We start from the raw sequence: 20,106 nt of genomic DNA on the forward strand, positions 1-20,106 counted from the left end.
GCCTTTATACGCTGATGGACAGTGTGTGAACTGCCGAGAGCCACTCTGGAGAAGTGTATGGTGGTTCATAAATCATCTAAAAAACAGAGCTACAGAGCATAGGGCACTTCCAATCACGGGAGTATATCTAGGGAAGTCTAAAAATCAACAAGACACAAGCACACCGCAGTTTAGGGCTACTCTGTTTACAAGAACCTCAACTTCAGTACACCTTAAATATCCCAGGAAAGAGAACAATGGATAAAGAAAATGTGGTTGAAGTCATATTGCATGGTACCCATTCCATGGGTCTCAACTCTCCAGGTTTAAGGGATTCTTCCTTCAGCTAAAACATGCATGTGGAACCAAGAGTATGATCCACCGTGTGATTGGGAAACGTGTTCAAATGTGTCTCAGTTCTCGTCCCCTGGTATTCGGGTGCAACATTCCAGATGCTTTACTAACACTCTCCCCACTTGCAGAGTCAGTGCCTTTAACCTCCTGTTTGGCCCAGTTTGCAATTTCTGCGTAAGATGAACAGGAATAGGGATAACCAATGAGAGACTATCTGCAAGTGTCTGGACGGGCAAATTTAACTCTCGTTTCCCACCAGGAAGAGGAATTAACCAAAAGCTCAGCATGCTGTGCCGGAACCACAATAGGACCTGAAGCAATCCTGCGGTGTTGCGGCCAGCTCACAAGTAAGCGAGTTGAAGAAAGGAGCTCAGGGGCACTGTAATTCACAAACCTGCAGAGTTATAACTGACAGCTATTGTCCAAAAATATATTGAACTAAGGCTGTCAAGAGGACTTGAAAGCGGGGCAGAATTGCAGGAAACCGATTTCAGGAGGTAGACTGGAATTACAAGTAAAGCATAGGAAAAGCAGAACGTCCACAATGATGCACTTGGCCAAAAAGGGCGTATGCGTTTTTTCGTGAATATATTCAGGAAAAAACGCATACGCCCTTTTTGGCCAACCAAGCAAGCTTGCAAAGGAAATCTGCACTACAATGAAGTATCACTTCCCCCCGTCAAAAGGGCCATCTGAAAAAAGTGTAAAATCCAGAAAGGCAGGACAGGCCATGGAGAACTGGGAGCCTTGTTATGCTGATCGGCGGGATGTAAATTGCCAACAGCCACTCTGGAGAAGTGTATGGTGTTTCCTGAAACATCTAAAAAACAAAGCAACAGAGCCTAGGGCACTTCCACTTATGGTCCTATAGCTTAGGAAAATTAAAATCAAAAAGACACAGCCACCCCAAAGTTTGGGACGGCTCTGTTTACAAGAACCTAGTTTACGGTACAAGTTCAATATCACAGAAAGCGAAAAATGGATAAAGAAGTTGTGGTACTTACGTACAATGCAATATCACTCAGCAATGGAATCTATGTCATCAGGTCCGTAGCAGCATATTGAGTGGATTCAGGTAGGATGATTCTAAGTGAAATAAGTCACACAGAAAAAGAAACATCATAAGATATCACTAATACACGGAATGTAAACTTGGCTACACAGGAACTGAATTACAAGACAGAACAGGGTCTCAAATGTAGAAAACCAACTTATGCTTGCTTAACGGGAAAGGTGAGTTGGGGTGCTGCATAAAACCAGAGATTGAAATTAGCACAGATACTGTTCCATAAGCCAAATATGTAATAGACAAGAGCTACTCCTTGCTCAACGAAGTGGACTCAACACCCCATATTAAACGCCTAAGAATATACCTGACTAGTAAGAATCTTAAAACCTATGGATTTCTATGTCTCCGAAAGAGAATCAAGCGTGTGTACAGTGGCATAAACGCAGCAGTGATAGGATTGGTGAGGTTCGGTGAGCAAATGCAGACCCTTTGAAGTCATATTGCATGGTACCCATTCCATGGGTCTCAACTCTCCAGAATTAAGGGATTCTTCCTTCAGCTAAAACATGCATGTGGAACCCAGAGTATGATTCACCGTGTGATCAGGAAACGTGTTCAAATGTGTCTCAGTTTTCATCCCCTGGTACTCGGGTGCAACATTCCAGACGCATTACTAGCACTCTCCCCACTTGGAGATTCAGTGCCTTTAACCTCCTGTTTGGCCCAGTTTGCAATTTCTGCGGAAGATGAACAGGAATAGGGAGAACCAATGAGAGACTAGCTGGAGGTGTCTGGACGGGCAAATTTAACTCTCATTTCCCACCAGGAAGAGGAATTAACCAAAGGCTCAGCATGCCGTGCCGGAACCACACTAGGGCCTGAAGCAATCCTGCGGTGTTGCAGCCTGCTCACAAGAAAGCGAGTTGAAGAAAGGAGCTCAGGGGCACTGTAATTCACAAACCTGCAGAGTTATCAATGACAGCTATCGTCCAAAAATATATTGAAGTAAGGCTGCCAAGAAGACTTGAAAGTGGGGCAGAATTGCTGGAAACCGATTTCAGAAGGTACACGGGAGTCGCTCTTAAAGCATAGGAAAAGAGACAGAACTTGGAAAATAATGCACTTGGCAAAAAAGGGCATATGTGTTTTATCCAGAGCTCTCATAACTGAGGGGAAGAGATTCCCAGCAGGTTCCAACTGCCACCTGAGGGCTCACATTGCCAAGGCAACGTGAGCAAGCCAGGCAGGAGTTACCTCACAGCAGAGGTCCCACCTCACAGAAGGGTGAGAAACCCAGCCAACATCAGACTCTCACCAGAGGGCCCACATCACCAAGGGGATGGGAACCAGGCAGGAGTGTCTTCACACCAGTGGGGCCACATCATCGAAAGGTGAGGTACTCAGCACATGTGTCCTCAAACCAGAGGACCCACATCACCAAGGGCCTCGGAGTGAGGCAGGCAGGAGTAGCCTCACAACACTGGGCCCATAGAATAAAAAAGTGAGGAATCCAGCAGTTGGAACCTCCCAGTAGGTGGCCCAGAGCACTGAGGCTATGGGATCCAGGCCACAGTGAACTCACAGAAGAGGGCCCATGTCATGAAACTGAGCAACCCAGCCATTGGGACCTCAGAGAAGGAGGTCCACATCCCCATGGGGATGGAAATCTGGTAGGAGTGTCCTTGCACCACTGAGAACATATCAGAAAATTTTGGGCGACCAGCACTTAGGGCCTGACGCCAGAGGACCCTCATCACCAAGGGAAGGAGGCTCCCAGCAGGCTCCAACTGCCACCAGAGGGCTGACGTCACCAAGGCGATGTGTGCCAACCAGGCACGAATGACCTCACAGCAGAGGGCCCACCTCAGAGAAGTGTGACGAACCCAGTCAGGATCAGACTCGCAGCAGAGGGCCCACATCAGCAAATGGATTGGAACCAGGCAGGAGTGTCCTCACATGAGTAGGGCCACATCATCTAAAGGTGAGGAACCCAGAACATGTGGCTTCAAACCATAGGACACCCATCACCAAGGGGCTGGGAGTGAGGCAGGCAGGAGGAGCCTCATAACAGAGGGCCCAAAAATAAGAAAGGTGAGGAATCCAGCAGTTGGAACCTCCCAGGTGGCCCAGACCACAGAGGCTAGGGGATCCAGGCCGGAGTGAACTAACACCAGACAGCCCATATCATGAAACTGTGAGCAACCCAGACATTGGGACCTCAGAGCAGAAGGCCCACATCCCCATGGTGATGGGAACATGACAGGAGAGTCCTGGCATCACTGGGCTCACATCAGAAAACGTGGGGTGCTCAGAAGTTAGGGCCTGACGCTAGAGGGCACTCATCACCGAGAGGAGGAGGCTCCCAGCAGGCTCCATCTGCCACCAGAGGGCCAACGTTGCCAAGGCGATGTGTGCCAGCCCGGCAGGAGTGACCTCACAGCAGAAGGCCCACCTCAAAGAAGGGTGAGGAACACAGCCAGGATCAGACTCTCACCAGAGGGCCCACATCACCAAGGGGATGGGAACCAGGCAGGAGTGTCCCCACACCAGTGGGACAACATCATCGAAAGGTGAGGATCCCAGCACATGTAGCCTCAAACCACAGGAACCACACCACCAAGGGGTTCAGAATGAGGCTGGCAGGACCGGCCTCACAACACAGGGTCCATAGAATATAAAAGTTGAGGAATCTAGCAGTTGGAACCTCCCAGCAAGTGGCCCAGAGCACCGAGGCTATGGGATCCAGGCCGCAGTGAACTCACAGCAGAGGGCCCACATCATGAACCTGTGAGCAGCCCAGCCATTGGGACCTCAGAACAGAAGGCCCACATCCCCACTGGGATGAGAACCTGGCTGGAGTGGCTTTGCACCACTTAGCACATATCAGAAAATGTTAGGAGCCCAGCAGTTAGGGCCTGACGCCAGGGGGCCCTCATAACTGAGGGGAGGAGACTCCCAGCAGGTCCAACTGCCAACAGAGGGCCCACGTCTACAAGGTGGCATGCGCCAGCCAGGCAGTAGTGACCTCACAGCAGAGGGCCTATCTCACAGAAGGGTGAGGAACTGAGGCAGGATGAGACTCTCGCCAGAGGGCCCACAACACCAAGGGGATGGGAACCAGTCAGGACTGTCCTCCCACCAGTGGGGCCACATCATCGAAAGGTGAGGAACCCAGCACATGTGGCCTCAAGCCACAGGACAGTCATCACCAAGGGGCTGGCAGTGAGGCAGGCAGGAGGAGCCTCACAACAGAGGGCACATAGAATAAAAAAGTTGAGGAATCCAGCAGTTGGAACCCCCCAGCAGGCGGCTCAGAGCACCGATGATAAGGGATCCTTGACAGAGTGAACTCACAACAGAGGGCCCACATCATGGTACTGTGAGCAAGCCAGCCGTTTTGACCTCAGAGCAGAAGGCCCATATCCCCATGGGGGTGGGAACCTGGCAAGAGTGTCCTCACTCACTTGGCGCACATCAGAAAATGTGGGGAGCCCAGCAGTTATGGCCTAAGGCAAGAGGGCCCTCATCACCGAGGGGAGGAGGATCCCAGCACACTCCAACTGCCACCAGAGGGCCCACGTCGCCAAGGTGACGTGTGCCAGACAGGCATGATTGACCTCACAGCAGAGGGCCCACCTCACAGAAGGGTGAGGAACCCAGCCAGGATCAGACTCTCACCTGAGGGCCCACATCAGCAAGGGGATGGGAACCAGTCAGGACTGTCTTCCCTCCAGTGGGGCCACATCATCGAAAGGTGCGGAACCCAGAACATGTGGCCTCAAATCAGAGGACACATATCACAAAGGGAATGGGAGTGAGGCAGGCAGGAGTAGCCTAAAAACAGAGGGCCCAAAGAATAAGAAAGGTGAGGAATCCAGCAGTTGGAACCTCCCAGCAGGCGGCCGAGAGCACAGAAGCTATGGGATGCAGGCAGGAGTGAACTAACAGCAGAGAGCCCACATCATGAAACTGTGAGCAACCCAGGCGTTGGGACCTCAGAGCAGAAGGCCCACATCCCAATGGGGATGTGAACCTGGCTGGAGTGTCCTCGCACCACTGGGCGCACGTCACAAAATGTGGGGAGCCCAGCAGTTAGGGCCTGACGCCAGAGGGCCCTCATCACCGAGGGGAGGAGGCTCCCAGCAGGCTCCATGTGCCACCAGAGGGCTCATGTCCACAAGGCGAGGTGAGCAAGCCAGGCAGGAGTGACCTCACAGCAGACGGCCCACCTCACAGATGGGTGAGGAACCCAGCCAGGATCAGACTCTCAACAGAGGGCCCACATCACCAAGGGGATGGGAACCAGGCAGGAGTCTCCTAAGACCATTGGTCCCACATCATCGAAAGGTGAGGAACCCAGCACATGTGGCCTCAAACCAGACGACACACATCACGAAGGGGCTGGGAGTGAGGCAGGCAGGAGGATCCTCACAACGGAGGGCCCAAAAAATTAAAAAAGTGAGGAATCCAGCAGTTGGAACCTCCCAGCAGGCGGCCAAGAGCACAGAGGCTATGGGATCCAGGCCTCTGTGAACTAACACCAGAGAGCCCACATCATGAAAATGTGAACAACCCGGCCGTTGGGACCTCAGAGCAGAAGGCCCACATCCCCATGGAGATGGGATCCTAAGAGGAGTGCCCAAGCATCACTGGGCTCACTAAGAAAAGTTGGTGAGCCCAGCAGTTAGGGCCTGACCCAAGAGGGCCCTCATCACCGGGGGGAGCAGATTCCCAGCACGCTCCAACTGCCACCACACGGCTGACTTCACCAAGGCAATGTGTGCCAGCCATGCAGGAGTGACCTATCAGCAGAGGGTCTCCCTCACAGAAGGGTGAGGAACACAGCCAGGAACAGACTCTCACCAGGGGGTCCACATAACCACGTGGATGAGAACCAGGCAGGAGTGTCCTCACACTAGTGGGGCCACATCATCGAAAGGTGAGGAACCCAGCAAAGGTGGCCACAAACCAGAGGACCCACATCACCAAGGGGTTGAGAGTGAGGTAGGTGTCTGGACGGGCATATTTAACTCTCATTTCCCACCAGGAAGAGGAACTAACCAAAGGCTCAGCGTGCCGTGCCGGAACCACACTGGGGCCTGAAGCAATCCTGCGGTGTTGCGGCCAGCTCACAAGAAAGCGAGTTGAAGAAAGGGGCACTGTAATTCACAAACCTGCAGAGTTATAAATGACAGCTATCATCCAAAAATATATTGAAGTAAGGCTGCCAAGAGGACTTGAAAGCGGGGCAGAATTGCAGGAAACCGATTTCAGGAGGTAGACTGGAACTGCATTTAAAGCATAGGAAAAGAGGCAGAACGTCCACAATGATGCACTTGGCCAAAAAGGGCATATGCGTTTTTTCCTGAATATATTCAGGAAAAAACGCATACGCCCTTTTTGGCCAACCAAGCAAGCTTGCAAATGAAATCTGCACTACAATGAAGTCTCACTTCCCCCCAGTCAAAAGGGCCATCTGAAAAAAGTGTAAAATCCAGAAAGGCAGGACAGGCCATGGAGAACTGGGAGCCTTGTTATGCTGATGGGCGGGATGTAAATTGCCAACAGCCACTCTGGAGAAGTGTATGGTGTTTCCTGAAACATCTAAAAAACAAAGCAACAGAGCCTAGGGCACTTCCACTTATGGTCCTATAGCTTAGGGAAATTAAAATCAAAAACACACAGCCACCCAAATATTTGGGACGGCTCTGTTTACAAGAACCTCGTTTACGGTACAAGTTCAATATCGCAGAGAGCGAAAAATGGATAAAGAACTTGTGATACTTACGTACAATGCAATATCACTCAGCAATGAAATCTATGTCATCAGGCCCATAGCAACATAATTAGTGGATTCAGCTACGATGATTCTAAGTGAAATAAGTCACACAAAAAAAGAAACGTCATTAGATATCACTAATACACGGAATGTAAACTGGGCTACACAGGAACTGAATTAAAAAACAGAACAGGTTCTCAAATGTAGAAAACCAACTTATGCTTGCTTAAGGGGAAAGGTCAGTTGGGGTGCTGCATAAAACCAGAGATTGAAATGAGCACAGATACCGTTCCATAAGCCAAATATGTAATAGACAAGAGCTACTCCTTGCTCAACGAAGTGGACACAACACCCCATATTAAAGGCCTAAGAATATACGTGACTAGTAAGAATCTTAAAACCTATGGATTTATATGTCTCCGAAAGAGAATCAAGCGTGTGTACAGTGGCATAAACGCAGCAGTGATAGGATTGGTGAGGTTCGGTGAGCAAATGCAGACCCTTTGAAGTCATATTGCATGGTACCCATTCCATGGGTCTCAACTCTCCAGTTTTAAGGGATTCTTCCTTCAACTAAAACATGCATGTGGAACCCAGAGTATGATCCACCGTGTGATCGGGAAACGTGTTCAAATGTGTCTCAGTTTTCGTCCCCTGGTACTCGGGTGCAACATTCCAGACGCTTTGCTAACACTCTCCCCACTTGGAGAGTCAGTGCCTTTAACCTCCTGTTTGGCCCAGTTTGCAATTTCCGTGGAAGATGAACAGCAATAGGGAGAACCAATGAGAGACTAGCTGGAGGTGTCTGGACGGGCAAATTTAACTCTCATTTCCCACCAGGAAGAGGAATTAACCAAAGGCTCAGCGTGCCGTGCCGGAACCACACTAGGGCCTGAAGCAATCCTGTGGTGTTGCGGCCAGCTCACAAAAAAGCAAGTTGAAGAAAGGAGCTCAGGGGCACTGTAATTCACAAACCTGCAGAGTTATAAATGACAGCTATCGTCCAAAAATATATTGAAATAAGGCTGCCAAGAGGACTTGAAAGCGGGGCAGAATTGCAGGAAACCAATTTCAGGAGGTAGACTGGCGTTGCATGTAAAGCATAGGAAAAGAGGCAGAACGTCCACAATGATGCACTTGGCCAAAAAGGGCGTATGCGTTTTTTCCTGAATATATTCAGGAAAAAACGCATACGCCCTTTTTGGCCAACCAAGCAAGCTTGCAAAGGAAATCTGCACTACAATGAAGTCTCACTTCCCCCCAGTCAAAAGGGCCATCTGAAAAAAGTGTAAAATCCAGAAAGGCAGGACAGGCCATGGAGAACTGGGAGCCTTGTTATGCTGATGGGCGGGATGTAAATTGCCAACAGCCACTCTGGAGAAGTGTATGGTGTTTCCTGAAACATCTAAAACACAAAGCAACAGAGCCTAGGGCACTTCCACTTATGGTCCTATAGCTTAGGGAAATTAAAATCAAAAACACACAGCCACCCAAATATTTGGGACGGCTCTGTTTACAAGAACGTCGTTTACGGTACAAGTTCAATATCGCAGAGAGCGAAAAATGGATAAAGAAGTTGTGGTACTTACGTACAATGCAATATCACTCAGCAATGAAATCTATGTCATCAGGCCCATAGCAACATAATTAGTGGATTCAGCTACGATGATTCTAAGTGAAATAAGTCACACAAAAAAAGAAACGTCATTAGATATTACTAATACACGGAATGTAAACTGGGCTACACAGGAACTGAATTACAAAACAGAACAGGGTCTCAAATGTAGAAAACCAACTTATGCTTGCTTAAGGGGAAAGGTGAGTTGGGGTGCTGCATAAAACCAGAGATTGAAATGAGCACAGATACCGTTCCATAAGCCAAATATGTAATAGACAAGAGCTACTCCTTGCTCAACGAAGTGGACACAACACCCCATATTAAAGGCCTAAGAATATACGTGACTAGTAAGAATCTTAAAACCTATGGATTTATATGTCTCCGAAAGAGAATCAAGCGTGTGTACAGTGGCATAAACGCAGCAGTGATAGGACTGGTGAGGTTCGGTGAGCAAATGCAGACCCTTTGAAGTCATATTGCATGGTACCCATTCCATGGGTCTCAACTCTCCAGTTTTAAGGGATTCTTCCTTCAACTAAAACATGCATGTGGAACCCAGAGTATTATCCACCGTGTGATCGGGAAACGTGTTCAAATGTGTCTCAGTTTTCGTCCCCTGGTACTCGGGTGCAACATTCCAGACGCTTTGCTAACACTCTCCCCACTTGGAGAGTCAGTGCCTTTAACCTCCTGTTTGGCCCAGTTTGCAATTTCCGTGGAAGATGAACAGCAATAGGGAGAACCAATGAGAGACTAGCTGGAGGTGTCTGGACGGGCAAATTTAACTCTCATTTCCCACCAGGAAGAGGAATTAACCAAAGGCTCAGCGTGCCGTGCCAGAACCACACTAGGGCCTGAAGCAATCCTGTGGTGTTGCGGCCAGCTCACAAAAAAGCAAGTTGAAGAAAGGAGCTCAGGGGCACTGTAATTCACAAACCTGCAGAGTTATAAATGACAGCTATCGTCCAAAAATATATTGAAATAAGGCTGCCAAGAGGACTTGAAAGCGGGGCAGAATTGCAGGAAACCAATTTCAGGAGGTAGACTGGCGTTGCATGTAAAGCATAGGAAAAGAGGCAGAACGTCCACAATGATGCACTTGGCCAAAAAGGGCGTATGCGTTTTTTCCTGAATATATTCAGGAAAAAACGCATACGCCCTTTTTGGCCAACCAAGCAAGCTTGCAAAGGAAATCTGCACTACAATGAAGTCTCACTTCCCCCCAGTCAAAAGGGCCATCTGAAAAAAGTGTAAAATCCAGAAAGGCAGGACAGGCCATGGAGAACTGGGAGCCTTGTTATGCTGATGGGCGGGATGTAAATTGCCAACAGCCACTCTGGAGAAGTGTATGGTGTTTCCTGAAACATCTAAAACACAAAGCAACAGAGCCTAGGGCACTTCCACTTATGGTCCTATAGCTTAGGGAAATTAAAATCAAAAACACACAGCCACCCAAATATTTGGGACGGCTCTGTTTACAAGAACGTCGTTTACGGTACAAGTTCAATATCGCAGAGAGCGAAAAATGGATAAAGAAGTTGTGGTACTTACGTACAATGCAATATCACTCAGCAATGAAATCTATGTCATCAGGCCCATAGCAACATAATTAGTGGATTCAGCTACGATGATTCTAAGTGAAATAAGTCACACAAAAAAAGAAACGTCATTAGATATTACTAATACACGGAATGTAAACTGGGCTACACAGGAACTGAATTACAAAACAGAACAGGGTCTCAAATGTAGAAAACCAACTTATGCTTGCTTAAGGGGAAAGGTGAGTTGGGGTGCTGCATAAAACCAGAGATTGAAATGAGCACAGATACCGTTCCATAAGCCAAATATGTAATAGACAAGAGCTACTCCTTGCTCAACGAAGTGGACACAACACCCCATATTAAAGGACTAAGAATATACGTGACTAGTAAGAATCTTAAAACCTATGGATTTATATGTCTCCGAAAGAGAATCAAGCGTGTGTACAGTGGCATAAACGCAGCAGTGATAGGACTGGTGAGGTTCGGTGAGCAAATGCAGACCCTTTGAAGTCATATTGCATGGTACCCATTCCATGGGTCTCAACTCTCCAGTTTTAAGGGATTCTTCCTTCAACTAAAACATGCATGTGGAACCCAGAGTATTATCCACCGTGTGATCGGGAAACGTGTTCAAATGTGTCTCAGTTTTCGTCCCCTGGTACTCGGGTGCAACATTCCAGACGCTTTGCTAACACTCTCCCCACTTGGAGAGTCAGTGCCTTTAACCTCCTGTTTGGCCCAGTTTGCAATTTCCGTGGAAGATGAACAGCAATAGGGAGAACCAATGAGAGACTAGCTGGAGGTGTCTGGACGGGCAAATTTAACTCTCATTTCCCACCAGGAAGAGGAATTAACCAAAGGCTCAGCGTGCCGTGCCGGAACCACACTAGGGCCTGAAGCAATCCTGTGGTGTTGCGGCCAGCTCACAAAAAAGCGAGTTGAAGAAAGGAGCTGAGGGGCACTGTAATTCACAAACCTGAAGAGTTATAAATGAAAGACTATCGTCCAAAAATATATTGAAATAAGGCTGCCAAGAGGACTTGAAAGCGGGGCAGAATTGCAGGAAACCAATTTCAGGAGGTAGACTGGCGTTGCATGTAAAGCATAGGAAAAGAGGCAGAACGTCCACAATGATGCACTTGGCCAAAAAGGGCGTATGCGTTTTTTCCTGAATATATTCAGGAAAAAACGCATACGCACTTTTTGGCCAACCAAGCAAGCTTACAAAGGAAATCTGCACTACAATGTAGTCTCACTGCCCCCAGGTCAAAAGGGCCATCTGAAAAAAGTGTAAAATCCAGAAAGGCAGGACAGGCCATGGAGAACTGGGAGCCTTGTTATGCTGATGGGCAGGATGTAAATTGCCAACAGCCACTCTGGAGAAGTGTATGGTGTTTCCTGAAACATCTAAAAAACAAAGCAACAGAGGCTAGGGCACATGCACATATGGTCCTATAGCTTAGGGAAATTAAAATCAAAAAGACACAGCCACCGCAAAGTTTGGGATGGCTCTGTTTACAAGAACCTCGTTTACGGTACAAGTTCAATATCACAGAAAGCAATAAATGGATAAAGAAGTTGTGGTACTTACGAACAATGCAATATCTCTCAGCAATGAAATCTATGTCATCAGGCCCGTAGCATCATAATGAGTGGATTCAGGTACGATAATTCTAAGTGAAATAAGTCACACAGAAAAAGAAACATCATAAGATATCACTAATACACGGAATGTAAACTTGGCTACACAGGAACTGAATTACAAAAGAGAACAGGGTCTCAAATGTAGAAAACCAACTTATGCTTGCTTAAGGGGAAAGGTGAGTTGGGGTGCTGCATAAAACCAGAGATTGAAATTAGCACAGATACCGTTCCATAAGCCAAATATGTAATAGACAAGAGCTACTCCTTGCTCAACGAAGTGGACTCAACACCCCATATTAAACGCCTAAGAATATACCTGACTAGTAACAATCTTAAAACCTATGGATTTATATGTCTCCGAAAGAGAATCAAGCGTGTGTACAGTGGCATAAACGCAGCAGTGATAGGATTGGGGAGGTTCAGTGAGCAAATGCAGACCCTTTGAAGTCATATTGCATGGTACCCATTCCATGGGTCTCAACTCTCCAGGTTTAAGGGATTCTTCCTTCAGCTAAAACATGCATGTGGAACCCAGAGTATGATCCACCGTGTGATCGAGAAACGTGTTCAAATGTGTCTCAGTTTTTGTCCCCTGGTACTTGGGTGCAACATTCCAGACGCTTTACTAACACTCTCCCCACTTGGAGAGTCAGTTTCTTTAACCTCCTGTTTGGCCGAGTTTGCAATTTCTGCGGAAAATGAACAGGAATAGGGAGAACAAATGAGAGACTAGCTGGAGGTGTCTGGACGGGCAAATTTAACTCTCATTTCCCACCAGGAAGAGGAATTATCCAAAGGCTCAGTGTGCCATGCCGGAACCACACTAAGGCCTGAAGCAATCCTGCGGTATTGCGGCCAGCACACAAGAAAGCGAGTTGAAGAAAGGAGCTCAGGGGCACTGTAATCCACAAACCTGCAGAGTTATAAATGACAGCTATCGTCCAAAAATATATTGAAGTAAGGCTGCCAAGAGGACTTGAAAGAGGGGCAGAATTGCAGGAAACCGATTTCAGGAGGTAGACTGGAATTGCATGTAAAGCATAGGAAAAGAGGCAGAACGTCCACAATGATGCACTGGCCAAAAGGGGCGTATACGTTTTTTCTGAATATATTCACGAAAAAACGCATGCGCACTTTTTAGCCAACCAAGCAAGCTTGCAAAGGAAATCTGCACTACAATGAAGTCTCACTGCCCCCCGGTCAAAACGGCCATCTGAGAAAAGTGTAAAATCCACAAAGTCAGGATAGGCCATGGAGAACTGGGAGCCTTGTTATGCTGATGGGCGGGATGTAAATTGCCAACAGCCACTCTGGAGAACTCTATGGTGTTTCCTGAAACATGCAAAAAACAAAGCAACAGAGCCTAGGGCACTTCCACTTATGGTCCTATAGCTTAGGGAATTAAAATAAAAAAGACACAGCCACCCCAAAGTTTGGAACGGCTCTGTTTACAAGAACCTCGTTTACAGTACAAGTTCAATATCACAGAAAGCGAAAAATGGATAAAGATGTTGTGGTACTTACGTACAATGCAATATCACTCAGCAATGAAATCTATGTCATCAGGCCCATAGCAGCATAATGAGTGGATTCAGGTACGATGATTCTAAGTGAAATAAGTCACACAGAAAAAGAAACATCATAAGATATCACTAATACACGGAATGTAAACTTGGCTACACAGGAACTGAATTACAAAACAGAACAGGTTCTCAAATGTAGAAAACCAACTTATACTTGCTTAAGGGGAAAGGTGAGCTAGGGTGCTGCATAAAACAAGAGATTGAAATTAACACAGATACCGTTCCATAAGCCAAATATGTAATAGACAAGAGCTACTCCTTGCTCAACGAAGTGGACTCAACACCCCATATTAAACGCCTAAGAATATACCTGACTAGTAAGAATCTTAAAACCTATGGATTTATATGTCTCCGAAAGAGAATCAAGCGTGTGTACAGCGGCATAAACGCAGCAGTGATAGGATTGGTGAGGTTTGGTGAGCAAATGCAGACCCTTTGAAGTCATATTGCATGGTACCCATTCCATGGGTCTCAACTCTCCAGGTTTAAGGGATTCTTCCTTCACCTAAAACATGCATGTGGAACCCACAGTATGATCCAGCGTGTGATTGGAAAACTTGTTCAAATGTGTCTCAGTTTTCGTCCCTGGTACTCGGGTGCAGCATTCCAGACGCTTTACTAACACTCTCCCCACTTGGAGAGTCAGTGCCTTTAACCTCCTGTTTGGCCCAGTTTGCAATTTCTGTGGAAGATGAACAGGAATAGGGAGAACCCATGAGCGACTAGCTGGAGGTGTCTAGACGGGCAAATTTAACTCTCATTTCCCACCAGGAAGATGAATTAACCAAAGGCTCAACGTGCCATGCCGGAAGAACACTAGGGCTTGAAGCAATCATGTGGTGTTGCGGCCAGGTCACAAGAAAGCGAGTTGAAGGAAGGAGCTCATGGGCACTGTAATTCAGAAACCTGCAGAGATATAAATGACAGCTATCGTCCAAAAATATATTGAAGTAAGGCTGCCAAGAGGACTTGAAGGCGGGGCAGAATTGCAGGAAACCGATTTCAGGAGGTAGACTGGAATTGCATGTAAAGCATAAGAAAAGAGGCAGAACTTGCACAATGATGCACTTGGCCAAAAAGGGCGTATGCGTTTTTTCCTGAATATATTCAGGAAAAAACGCATACGCCCTTTTTGGCCAACCAAGCAAGCTTGCAAAGGAAATCTGCACTACAATGAAGTCTCACTGCCCCCTGGTCAAAAGGGCCATATGAAAAAAGTGTAAAATCCAGAAAGGCAGGACAGGCCATGGAGAACTGGGAGCCTTGTTATGCTGATGGGCGGGATGTAAATTGCCAACAGCCACTCTGGAGAAGTGTATGGTGTTTCCTGAAACATCTAAAAAACAAAGCAACAGAGCCTAGGGCACTTCCACTTATGGTCCTATAGCTTAGGGAAATTAAAATCAAAACCACACAGCCACCCCAAAATTTGGGCCACCTCTGTTTACAAGAACCTCGTTTACGGCACAAGTTCAATATCGCAGAAAGCGAAAAATGGATAAAGACGTTGTGGTACTTACGTACAATGCAATAAAACTCAGCAATGAAATCTATGTCATCAGGCCCCTAGCAGCATAATGAGTGGATTCAGGTACGATGATTCTAAGTGAAATAAGTCACACAGAAAAAGAAACATCATAAGATATCACTAATACACGGAATGTAAACTTGGCTACACAGGAACTGAATTACAAAACAGAACAGGGTCTCAAATGTAAAAAACCAACTTATGCTTGTTTAAGGGGTAGGTGAGTAGGGTGGTGCATAAAACCAGAGATTGAAATTAGCACACATACCGTTCCATAAGCCAAATATGTAACAGACAAGAGCTACTCCTTGCTCAACGAAGTGGACTCAACAACCCATATTAAACGCCTAAATATATACCAGACTAGTAAGAATCTTAAAACCTATGGATATATATGTCTCCGAAAGAGAATCAAACGTGTGTATAGCGGCATATACACAGCAGTGATAGGATTGGTGAGGTTCAGTGACCAAATGCAGACCCTTTGAAGTCATACTGCATGGTACCCATTCCATGGGTCTCAACTCTCCAGGTTTAAGGGATTCTTCCTTCACCTAAAACATGCATGTGGAACCCAGAGTATGATCCACCGTGTGATCGGGAAACGTGTTCAAATGTGTCTCAGTTTTCGTCCCCTGGTACTCGGGTGCAACATTCCAGACGCTTTACTAACACTCTCCCCACTTGGAGAGTCAGGGCCTTTAACCTCCTTTTTGGCCCACTTTGCAATTTCTGCAGAAAATGAACACGAATAGGAGTACCCATGAGCAACTAGCTGGAGGTGTCTGGACGGGCAAATTTAACTCTCATTTCCCACCAGGAAGAGGAATTAACCAAAGGCTCAGTGTGCCATGCCGGAACCACACTAGGGCCTGAAGCAATCCGGCGGTGTTGCGGCCAGCTCACAAGAAAGCGAGTTGAAGAAAGGAGCTCAGGGGCACTGTTATTCACAAACCTGCAGAGTTATAAATGACAGCTATCATCCAAAAATATATTGAAGTAAGGCTGCCAAGAGGACTTGAAAGCGGGACAGAATTGCAGGAAACCGATTTCAGAAGGTAGACTTTAATTGCATGTAAAGCATAGGAAAAGAACCAGAACGTCCACAATGATGCACTTGGCCAAAAAGGGCATATGCGTTTTTCCCTGAATATATTCAGGAAAAAACGGATATGCCCTTTTTGGACAACCAAGCAAGCTTGCAAAGGAAATCTGCACTAAAATGAAGTCTCACTGCCCCCCCAGTCAAAAGGGCCATCTGAAAAATGTGTAAAATCCAGAAAAGCAGGACAGGCCATGGAGAACTGGGAGCCTTGTTATGCTGATGGGTGGGATGTAAATTGCCAACAGCCACTGTGGAGAAGTGTATGGTGTTTCCTGAAACATCTACAAAACAAAGCAACAGAGCCTAGGGCACTGCCACTTATGGTCCTATAGCTTAGGGAAATTAAAATCAAAAAGACACAGCCACCCCAAAGTTTGCGACGGTTCCGTTTACAAGAACCTCGTTTACGGTACAAGTTCAATATCACAGAAAGCGAAAAATGAATAAAGAAGTTGTGGTACTTACGTACAATGCAATATCACTGAGCAATGAAATCTATGTCATCAGACCCGTAGCAGCATAATGAGTGGATTCAGGTATGATGATTCTAAGTGAAATAAGTCACACAGAAAAAGGAACATCATAAGATATCACTAATACACGGAATGTAAACTTGGCTACACAGGATCTGAATTACAAAACAGAACAGTGTCTCAAATGTAGAACACCAACTTATGCTTGCTTAAGGGGAAAGGTGAGTTGGGGTGCTGCATAAAACCAGAGATTGAAATTAGCACAGATACCATTCCATAAGCCAAATATGTAATAGACAAGAGCTACTCCTTGCTCAACGAAGTGGACTCAACACCCCGTATTAAACGCCTAAGAATATACCTGACTAGTAAGAATCTTAAAACCTATGGATTTATATGTCTCCAAAAGAGAATCAAGCGTGTGTACAGCAGCATAAATGCAGCAGTGATAGGATTGGTGAAGTTCGCTGAGCAAATGCAGACCCTTTGAAGTCATAATACATGGTACCCATTCCATGGGTCTCAACTCTCCAGGTTTAAGGGATTCTTCCTTCAGCTAAAACATGCATGTGGAACCCAGAGTATGATCCACCGTGTGATCGGGAAACGTGTTCAAATGTGTCTCAGTTTTCGTACCCTGGTACTCGGGTGCAACATTCCAGATGCTTTACTAACACATTCCCCATTTGGAGAGTCAGTTCCTTTAAACTCCTGTTTGGCCCAGTTTGCAATTTCTGCGGAAAATGAACAGGAATAGGGAGAACCCATGAGAGAATAGCTGGAGGTGTCTGGACGGGCAAATTTAACTCTCATTTCCCACCAGGAAGAAGAATTAACCAAAGGCTCAGCATGTTATGCCAGAACCACACTAGGGCCTGAAGCACTCCTGCGGTGTTTCGGCAGCTCACAAGAAAGCGAGTTGAAGGAAGGAGCTCAGGGGCACTGTAATTCACAAACCTGCAGAGTTATAAATGACAGCTATCGTCCAAAAATATATTGAAGTAAGGCTGCCAAGCGGACTTGAAAGCGGGGCAGAACTGCAGGAAACCGATTTCAGGAGGTAGACTAGAATTGCATGTAAAGCATAGGAAAAGAGGCAGAACTTCCACAATGATGCACTTGGCCAAAAAGGGCGTATGCGTTTTTTCCTGAATATATTCAGGAAGAAACGCATACACACTTTTTGGTCAACCAAGCAAGCTTGCAAAAGAAATCTGCACTACAATGAAGTCTCACTGCCCCCCGGTCTAAGGGGCCATCTGAAAAAAGTGTAAAATCCTGAAAGGCAGGACAGGCCATGCAGAACTGGGAGCCTTGTTATGCTGATGGGCGGGATGTAAATTGCCAACAGCCACTCTGGAGAAGTGTATGGTGTTTCCAGAAACATCTAAAAAACAAAGCAACAGAGCCTAGGGCACTTCCACTTATGGTCCTATAGCTTAGGGAAATTAAAATAAAAAAAAAAAAAACAACCACCCCAAAGTTTGGGACAGCTGTGTTTACAAGAACCTCATTTACGGTACAAGTTCAATATGGCAGAAAGCGAAAAATGGATAAAGAAGTTGTGGTACTTACGTACAATGCAATATCACTCAGCAATGAAATCAATGTCATCAGACCCGTAACAGCATAATGAGTGGATTCAGGTACGATGATTCTAAGTGAAATAAGTCACACAGAAAAAGAAACATCATAAGATATCACTACTACACGGAATGTAAACTTGGCTACACAGGAACTGAATTACAAAACAGAACAGGGTCTCAAATGTAGAAAACCAACTTATGCTTGCTTAAGGGGAAAGGTGAGTTGGGGTGCTGCATAAAACCAGAGATTGAAATTAGCACAGATACCGTTCCATAAGCCAAATATGTAATAGACAAGAGCTACTCCTTGCTCAACAAAGTGGACTCAACACCCCATATTAAACGCCTAAGAATATACCTGACTAGGAAGAATCTTAAAACCTATGGATTTATATGTCTCCGAAAGAGAATAAAGGGTGTGTACAGTGGCATAAACGCAGCAGTGATAGGATTGGTGAGGTTCGGTGAGCAAACGCAGACCCTTTGAAGTCATAATGCATCGTACCCATTCCATGGGTCTCAACCCTCCAGGTTTAAGGGATTCTTCCTTCAGCTAAAACATGCATGTGGAACCCAGAGTATGATCCACCATGTGATCGGGAAACATGTTCAAATGTGTCTTAGTTTTCATCATCTGGTACTCGGGTGCAACAATCCAGACGCTTTACTAACACTCTCCCCACTTGGAGAGTCAGTGCCTTTAATCTCCTGTTTGGCCCAGTTTGCAAATTCTGTGGAAGATGAACAGCAATAGGGAGAACCCATGAGAGACTAGCTGGAGGTGTCTGGACGGGCAAATTTAACTCTCATTTCCCACCAGGAAGAGGAATTAACCAAAGGCTCAGCGTGTTATGCCAGAACCACACTAGGGCCTGAAGCAATCCTGCGGTTTTGCGGTCAGCTCACAAGAAAGCGAGTTGAAGGAAGGAACACAAGGGTACTGTAATTCACAAACCTGCAGAGTTATAAAAGACAGCTATCATCCAAAAATATACTGAAGTAAGGCTGCCAAGCAGACTTGAAAGTGGGGCAGAACTGCAGGAAACCGATTTCAGGAGTTCGACTGGAATTGCATGTAAAGCATAGGAAAAGAGGCAGAACTTGCACAATGATGCAGTTGGCCAAAAAGGGCGTATGCGTTTTTTCCTGAATATATTCAGGAAGAAACGCATACACCCTTTTTGGCCAACCAAGCAAGCTTGCAAAGGAAATCTGCACTACAATGAAGTCTCACTGCCCCCCGGTCAAAAGGGCCATCAGAGCAAAGTGTAAAATCCAGAAAGGCAGGACAGGCCATGCAGAACTGGGAGCCTTGTTATGCTGATGGGCGGGATGTAAATTGCCAACAGCCATTCTGGAGAAGTGTATGGTGTTTCCTGAAACATCTACAAAACAAAGTAACAGAGCCTAGGGCACTTCCACTTATGGTCCTATAGCTTAGGGAAATTAAAATCAAAAAGACACAGCCACCGCAAAGTTTGGGATGGCTCTGTTTACAAGAACCTCGTTTACTGTTCAAGTTCAATATCACAGAAAGCGAAAAATGGATAAAGAAGTTGTGGTACTTACGTACAATGCAATATCACTCAGCAATGAAATCTATGTCATCAGGCCCGTAACAGCATAATGAGTGGATTCAGGTACGATGATTCTAAGTGAAATAAGTCACACAGAAAAAGAAACATCATAATATATCTCTAATACACGGAATGTAAACTTGGCTACACAAGAACTGAATTACAAAACAGAACAGGGTCTCAAATGTAGAAAACCAACTTATGCTTGCGTAAGGGGAAAGGTGAGTTGGGGTGCTGCATAAAACCAGAGATTGAAATTAGCACAGATACCATTCCATAAGCCAAATATGTAATAGACAAGAGCTACTCCTTGCTCAACGAAGTGGACTC

This window comes from Orcinus orca, chromosome 2, assembly GCF_937001465.1.
Source record: "Orcinus orca chromosome 2, mOrcOrc1.1, whole genome shotgun sequence".
Lineage (NCBI taxonomy): Eukaryota > Metazoa > Chordata > Mammalia > Artiodactyla > Delphinidae > Orcinus > Orcinus orca.